The following is an 8,895-nucleotide window of genomic DNA, read 5'->3' as shown; positions in this document are numbered from 1 at the left end:
GAATGTCAAGTTCAATGGTTGTAAGATTTTTCACAAAAAAGTACAAGGCTTGCTGTTTTAGCCTTGCGAGGTTTTGTTCTAAACCTACGCTTCCAAAACACAGTGATATTTTAGCTTTACTCGAACCTTTTACAAGTTGTTTTATGGTTTGTTGAGTACAACCTATTCATGTTAACTTTATCGCTATTGTGTATGGTTCACATTTGATACAAACCAGACTTTTCTTTGAAAGAGAAGGAAAAGCACGAATAGATTTCCTAGTGAATAAGATGGACACGCACTTGTCCTACTCAATAAATGTCTACCATATAATTCCATTGTTCTTTTGTAAGCAAAATGTTTTTGAAACAGAATAATGGCAATAAAATGAATTACGGTAACCTTTTTCTAATAAATTGTAACCTTCAAGTTTAGCCTTTCGTGTATCATTTATTTTGTTTGCAAGTTTCACAAACAATTGGACGTTACCATGAATACGATTATCACTGAAAACACGACATAAAATAGATTATTTAACCATACTCAAATTTATGCGCCCTGCTCAAAAACATTTTTTTGCTAAACGTTGCTAAACATTATGCACCAAGGGTATGATAAGGTTATTGGAATTCCGTAGTTCTATACTTCGGGAATAATTTCTTTAGGTTTGTTAATGAATGTGTAGCGTGGTTCTTTACTTACAACTACGCAGCCGCAATATTGCCCACTGTAAATACGTGGTTTTCAATAAATATAAAGTGTCTCGTTATACAACCGTATTTCTACTCTAACATGGCTGCTACTTGCGGAAAGGTCATTTATATCAACACTTTTACTGACATAATATGACGCTAATATCATCATAATCGCCGTAATACTAGTTCTCAACCGCTGTCTTTTCTCATGCTGACACATTTTCCATTCCTTCTGAAGAGAACGTCACTTTTGGACTATTTGTACTTCGTACCAGTTTGTTTTCATGGAAAATTATCATAATATGTACATAGGAAGATGTAGAATCAATGCCCAAAAGACGTTAAGCCACAATGAACGAAATTATGAAACTATAAATGATCACAAACGTTTGATAACAAACTTCAGCGATAATTGTATAAAAGCGAGCCCTAGAGGCCTTCAGATCTTTCAACGCGTTTCCTTAATTATAAGACTGAAAACTGAGTATTGAGACGTCTTTGTCTTGAAGAGCCTCTAAACGTTCCACACATACATCTATACAGAAAACGCAGGTGTAGATCCCAAGGCTAAGCAGTGACATTCTGCGCCGCTGTCAGTTTCACAAAAGTGGTGTCGATTTCACAATGCAAAATTGATGACGACATTGAAATCCGATACCAACCCCACGTGAAAGGGTGTCCTTTTAAAGTGCACGGTGTTCTATAGCCTTGTAGGAGAACAACAAGCTATTATCTTACAAATTGGCTTCTCTTCATATATTTCTTATCCCAATCAAGTTGTCTGTCATTTTCACACAACGTGGTGTCCATTTCAACAATGGGAGATTGATATAGGAGAATGGGACGACGTCCAGGTGTGGAGCGGGGAAAAGGTCTTCCCGGAAGGAAACATAACTCCTTCTGGGCGGAGTCGGCACAAGATTTCTTAAGCATTAAACGACGTCTCTGTCTGTTCTGTAGATTTCAGAACAATCATAGGAAGTTAGTAGGGTTATAAGAAAGTCTGGGTCGAGTTTCAGGGTTGGATATCGTTCAATATGAACAAAACAGGACTTTCCGGAAAGAAACATAAGTCCTTCAGGGCGGAGTCGGCACAAGATTTCTTAAGCTTTAAACGTCTCTCCCTAGATAGGAATATAATTGTGTTACCTGACCATAGTGGTGTAGATTTCAGAACAATTATAGGAAGTTCTTCGTAAGGTTATAAGAGAGTCAGTCTATGTTCGGTTACAGAGTTGGAAAACGTTCAATTTCTTTTTCGGATATGATTATAGCCTATCTTAGGTTTTATATTTCACTTTCTTGTCACGTTTTCATTTTATAAAGCTATTGCACGAGCCAAATAATTGCGTTAATAAAATATTTTTCAATCATGACGTTGTTTATAACTATCGATTTAAAATATCAAGAGATAAGTTGGGGTAAGTTTGCTCCTTCAAGATTGAAGAAACTTTTGTTTCTAACCAACTTTTTCTTTCAAAAGTCAGTGTGCTTGTCAAAAATTTTAAATGAACATGTTCTTGAAAGATTTTTATAATCTAAATCAGGAATTTTATCATTTGAAGTTTTTTAATGTGCACAAGAAAGTTTAAGAGAAAGAGAAAGTTTGTCACTATAGTTTAGGACTGTGCGGCTTGAGGTAGAGCGTTATAAGAGAAAGTTTGTCAGTATAGTTTCTGTACGACCTGAGGTTGAACTTAACAAGAGAAAGCTTGGCAGTATAGTTTCTGTACGGCCTGAGGCCGAGGTTAAACGTTATAAGAGAAAAGTTTTTCAGAATAGTTTCTGTATGGCCTGAGTTTGAACGTAATAAGAGAAAGGTTCTCAGTATAGTTTCTGTATGGCCTAAGGTTGAACGTTATAAGAGAAAGTTTGTCAGTATTCCGTCCCATCCGTACTAGTTATGTTAGACAAAGTTTATCAGTACTATAGTTTCTGTATGGTCTGACTCTGAGGTTGACTGTTGTACGTGAAACTTGAGTAAAACGCCGCCGACAGCCAGCACCACGTCTCTTCCCCTCCACTATTCCGTTCCATCCGTCTCCGCCCCAATCAAACGGTCCTGTCACTTTCACAAAGTCTTGTCAATTTTCACAAAACAAAATTGATGACACCCGCGCGCCTTCCCCTGACCCATTCAGTACTTCTTTGTTATCGCCATCCCCACAGTCGCGGCGCTATTGGAGCTGGCTATTGTGCGCCTGCCTGATACTGTCGCCGTACTAACTGCGATTGATACAGAAACGGGAGATATGCGCCTTTATGATGGAGTGCTTTAAAACGGCACAGGCAGCCTGGGACGATGTTTGCCTCCTCTAGTAGTGACGGCTACCTGTAAAACAGCTGGGCACACTCCGTACAGGTGCCAAAGTACAAACTGTTCACTGTAAATATAAAAGTATATACCAATACTCCCTCGTTAGTATGTATCATGAACGTATAAATGTACCATTTTTCCATAATCCGTTTTATATATTGGCTACTTGTAAAACAGCTAGACACACAACGTACAGGTGCTAAAGGACAAAATATTCACTGTAAAATATTTTTTTTTAAATGCCAACTGCCCTTCATTAGTATGTGTATCATAAAACTTAAAAGTATAAATGTACAATTTTTCCATAATCTGTTGTAAGTGTTTTTAAGTACAACTATCAGTTACCTACAAAATATCTGGAAAAACAACGTATAAAGCCAAGTTTTAAAAAAATTCACTGCAAAAATATTTTCTAAAATTGTGTACCGAAGGCTCAGCACTAATGTGTGTATCATAAAAGTACAAACGTAGTACCTCTTTTAGTAATACTACTGGCCACACTTCGTAAAGGGATCAAAAGTACTAGAATATTCACTATGAAATATTTAAAATTGTACCCAAAAATGTTCAACATGAATACTAGTATGTATGTCAAAAAGTGTAAGCAGATGGTTTTGCAATTTTTGTTACTTGAAAAAACATTCCTAAACACTGCCAAATCATTTTTCAAAGCATCACAAATGCTACGAATATCTAATATTTTGTACAAAGCATTTTATAGTGGTGCAAAATAAAATATACCTGAGGAGAACTTAGTTTCTTTTTTTGTGGGAAAGTTTATTCCAATATTCATTCATTTTTACTTTCTCTGATATTCAATTGCAAGACCGAACAATCAACTGATGTTTAAATGTACATTTCAATTAAACTCTGCGCCATCCACCCTCCCTGATTGGAGTTAAATTGATTGCTGCGGTTGGCTGTACAACAGATGAGAAGGATTCCCCGCGACACAGGTACGTAACCCAGCAATGTGCCACCAACCCTGACTCTCACAGGGTGCAACTTCTCACACGAGGCTCGCATGGGGGTTACCTGTATCTGTATCTATGTAGCCGGTATAACCTGATCTCCAAGCAGATCCTATGGTGCCATAAGATAGTATCAAAGCTGGCCAAGGAGTGTAGCCGGCCAAAGTGAAACGGTTTACGAATATTTTAATGGCACAATTGTTTTTAGTGTAAATAAAGTGTAGCTACAGATTGTGATGTCCAGCGCAATTCAAGATGTTTCCAATTGGACATCTTGCTAGTCTGTACATGTTGAACAAACTTGTCAAACTCACCGGAAGGTTTGATACTATATTACACCACCGCGGATCTGCTTGGAGATAAGGTACAACCACCATTCGGCGTAACACACCAGCTACTGTATCTGTATCTATATAGCCGGTATAACCGAGCTTCGGCGTAACACGCCAGCTTCGCAGGCACGCGGCGCGGCAGCAGCTGGTTATATTATATTACACTGAACGATCTGTCACAACTTACTTTTGCACATCTATCTGTAAGCGTTCTCTAAAACTATCCAGAGAAGATGCCCCTACTGCACTTGGTGATAACAAATTCCACTCCACGATAGTTCTGGGAAAATACTAGTACACATTTTGAACACATCAATCCTAGGTTGGTAACTCTGGTACTTGAATGCATGGCTGTTTCTTGTTCTTTTTTGAGCAGGCATTAGATACTTATCAGTCGACACGTCCACCAGTTTGTTTGTCATTATCGAAGGAACGGAATTACAACAATTCCGACTACGCTGGAATTTAGTGAAGTCTTCGCTATAATTGATTGAGCAAATTTATTAAGCGATGTTCAATAAACAACGGACAGGGGTCGACCGTTGAAGCGAGAAGAAGTTGAACCTGTACATGCTAGCATACATTAGACTTTGAAGTTGCATGTAGTAAGATAACAGGTTCTTACAACACTGGTACTTGTACATATTATTTAGATCTACCTAGAACTTTATCATCCTGGCCTATACTTAGCATGTGAGAGCAGAAACGTACAGTTAAGGTCTCCTTCTTCTAATAAACTTGTATCTGACTTAGTTAACGTTATATATGCTGTCCTTTTCAGTGGTAAATTGTCATCTTAAATTGCTATCAAGTACAGCTTCACCAAGTGTTCTAGTACAGAGCTGTACCAGAGCTATTTTAGGCATAGGTGCCCCAAACCGATTTTAGGTACAGGTGCACCTAACCGATTTTAGGTACAGGTGCACATAACCGATTTTAGGTACAGGTGCACCTAACCGATTTTAGGTACAGGTGCACCTAACCGATTTTAGGTACAGGTGTACCTAACCAATTATTAGGTACAGTGCACCTAACCGATTTTAGGTACAGGTGCAACTAACCGATTTTAGGTACAGTTGCAACTAACCAATGTTAGGTACAGTTGCACCTAACCCATTTTAGGTACAGGTGCACCTAACCGATTTTAGGTGCAGGTGCAACTAACCAATCATTAGGTACAGTTGAACCTAACCCATTTTAGGTACAGGTGCACCTAACCGATTTTAGGTGCAGGTGCAACTAACCGATTTTAGGTTCAGGTGCAACTAACCAATTATTAGGCACAGGTGCACCTAACCCATTTTAGGATCAGGTGCAACTAACCAATTATTAGGTACAGGTGCACCTAACCGATTTTAGGTACAGGTGCAACTAACCGATTTTAGGTACAGTTGCAACAAACCAATTTTAGGTACAGGAGCACCTAGCCGATTTTAGGTACAGGGGCACTTAACCGATTTTAGGTACAGGTACACCTAACCGATTTTAGGTACAGGTGCACCTAACAGATTTTAGGTACAGGTGCACCAACCGATTTTAGTCACAGGTGCACCCAAACGAGTTTTAGGTACAAGTAAAGTGTACCAGTACATAGTCATAGCCCTATTCTACGCCAGCAAAAGCACACTAACACCAGGCATGACCAGACATGGGTCAGACGGCCTATGACCCATGTAAGACCATAAACAGTTCAAAGTACAACACGTAAACATGGGATTCATGCCACAACTGAAAACCTGAGCTAAGATAATAGACAGTAAACAAAATCATCGAAGAAAAAAACTATTTCTAGCGAGTAAAGTAAAAAGACACCTGTTCTTTGAAAGTACATTTCATCAATGGATGGATCATGTAAACTATGACAATAACAACCAAAATGCTCTCTAAAGTAAGTATAGCAAATAAAAGTCTATTATGGAATATGTGTCGTGATTTTCATAAAGTTCTGAAAGTTTTAGAAATAGTGTCACGAAAGCTTAAGTGATCAAGGACAGAAAGAAAGGACTCTACATAAAAAGATATGGGGAGTGGTAAAACAGGTTTTGTTGGGGATTGTGATACAAAGACAAAGGATGATATACAAGTTTGGAGGTTACGTTACGAAGGAAGGTCGTAGTCAAGACATATTGTAGAGTAGAATGAATGAGTTATAAATAGAAGAAATTGAGACTGATATCTCCTTCTCTCTCTCCCTCCCTCGATCTCCCGCACTCTTAGTATCCTACACACATACCTACAGCACAACTACAAGTAGTGACCACCTGTGTAAAGGCTCTACCCCCTAGGGCTAAACTACTACAATGTTGTACAGTACATTGTTGCGTAATCTTCCTGGCGTATTGGGAAAACAATGGCATCTTTAACAGGTGTGTGCTGCGTTTCAAGACTCCACTTCCAAATATGGCTTCCTCCCAAGTGAAAGGGAAGAAAGGAGAAAGTGAAGTCGACACCTGCTTTAGTCGCACACCTGAGAAAGGTGTCACGTCTCATGTTTCCTCTAACCGGCTACCTGTACGTCCCGGAAAAACGGATAACCCGGTAACCTAAAACCCCCTGTGTGACCCTCGCCATTGATATTCCCGCACCGTGCCGACAAAATTGGTCGGAATGATACATAAGTATAGGTGTAACGCGTTTAGCGCGCGCCTTCATTAGTTGGTAGCGCTTGATTGTGAAAGGGACACGGACGAAAATGACATGAAAATGAAATTGAAAACGGGAGCAAGATGAATGCTGGAATGATTACGTATTCCTCAGCTGCGGCGCCTTGATTAAATTCCCCGGGCCCCCCTTTCATCGCCAACAATTGGTAGTTGATTCGCCATCAGGCGGAGAGAAGAATTTCCCTGCGGACGGATGATGACAAACTGGGCTCCGATGGCGGCACTATCAGGGGATATCCTCTGCTCTATTATTAATTCTCCCTCCTTTTCTTGTCTTCTTTCTCAAAAGAACCAGCCACAAGAGACCAGAGGGACAGCTAGTGCGAGGCCCGCCTGCCCAGGCCCGGGGCATGTACGCATTTCCGACACAAATTCTCTCCAACAAGTTGAAAGGCATTTGTGCCTAACCTGACTCTAGTCATGCTCACTTGAGACACAACACCGGGAGACCGGGTAGTGAAAAGGTGACACAACATAGCGATCATTCCTGACATATCCCCCACCAAACTTTACACCTACCCGCGGCACGTCGGCCTCAGATCGCCGTGTACGTCCACCGGGAGGGTCTAGGTCCACCCTGGCGGCGCCCAGACCCGACGACCCGCCGACCGTGCCCCCCTCCTACCTGGTCGAGCAGGTAAACACACAGGTAAACACGCGCCCCGGTAAATGTTGACCCTCTTCTTACCTGTGAGCACGCCGTCGGAAACCTCCCCTTCCAGCTGACACCCCACCGCGAGCTGTGCAGAAATTCCTCCCGACGAGGTCCCACGCCTCCCGAGCACACTCCGCCGCAAGACCCGGTGCCGTATTCCTCCCCTTACGGGGTAAAATCCGCAGGTTCCTACCATCTGGGCCCGGCTCTCTCTCTCCCCGCGCGAAGCCCGCGCCGCCCAACCCGGTCCTACTGAAAGGCAAAATACACTGGTGAAAAATTTGAATGCTTCAAGAATAGGGACTCGGCGGGTAGACAATAGGTTATTCATTTCTCCATTGTGGATGAATTACATTGCTCACATGTCTTGAGTGCTTGTAGAAATAATGTGGGGTGGGCACTCGCTAAAGCGGTCTATTCAGCCCGGCGCTTCGTCTACCCGTGATTGATGGGCATTATTGTTTGCACACAAAAGACATGTATTTCAATGCTAGACTAAGCAAATAATTATACAGTATATTAACCGTACAAAAGAATGGCCCATTCGGTCCACGAAGATACGACAAAAGTAATTTAGCTGCCCGGTCTAAGGGGGGATACATCGGTACCCGATAATTAATGCTTCTCCGTCGGATTGGCCTCACTTTACAGAAACGCGCTCAAGTTGGAAGTTTGTGTCGGCGCGGGTCCACTTTCACGGCCGTCCCGCAGTGGACCATGCCCGGCCTGCAGCGTTATTTTTCTCCCAGGGCGAATCTTACCCCGTAATGGACCATTCTTCTCTATCTGTACAGATCCCCAGTAAATAGGGGCGGGCGAAACAATATGGTCCGTCCGCCAACAAAAGAAAACCTCCTTGGGCGCTGGGACGGTCGGCGGACCATTTTGAATGGGCAATGTTGACAACTGTAACATTTGCGCTGGGTTGGTATTTTGGCCTTTTTGTGGCGGCTTTTTGTAGCGATGGCCCCCGAGATACGGATTGACTTTAGATCGGCTCCGGCCGCGTCAAGACAACACTCTAGGTGGGGTCCCCGCGTCTTTAAAATCGGTAAAGTACACCGAGACGTTTACTTAAGAGTACACAAACATCTTAGGTAACAACCTTAAGTTTATACCAAGTAGAGAACTTCATCGAGAATTAAGACAACGGTTTGTATATTGCAAATATGTGATTAAGCTGTCCTCAGAGAACGTAATCAAACATTAGACATAATAACTGCTTCATCATTTGATATTTGCTATCGCCAGGGGCCATGTTTCAACGTTGGCCTTTGGTAAAC

The sequence above is a fragment of the Branchiostoma floridae genome, chromosome 12, assembly GCF_000003815.2.
Source record: "Branchiostoma floridae strain S238N-H82 chromosome 12, Bfl_VNyyK, whole genome shotgun sequence".
Taxonomy (NCBI): domain Eukaryota; kingdom Metazoa; phylum Chordata; class Leptocardii; order Amphioxiformes; family Branchiostomatidae; genus Branchiostoma; species Branchiostoma floridae.
The sequence above is the reverse complement of the archived record's forward strand: the minus strand, read 5'-3'. Positions refer to the sequence as shown.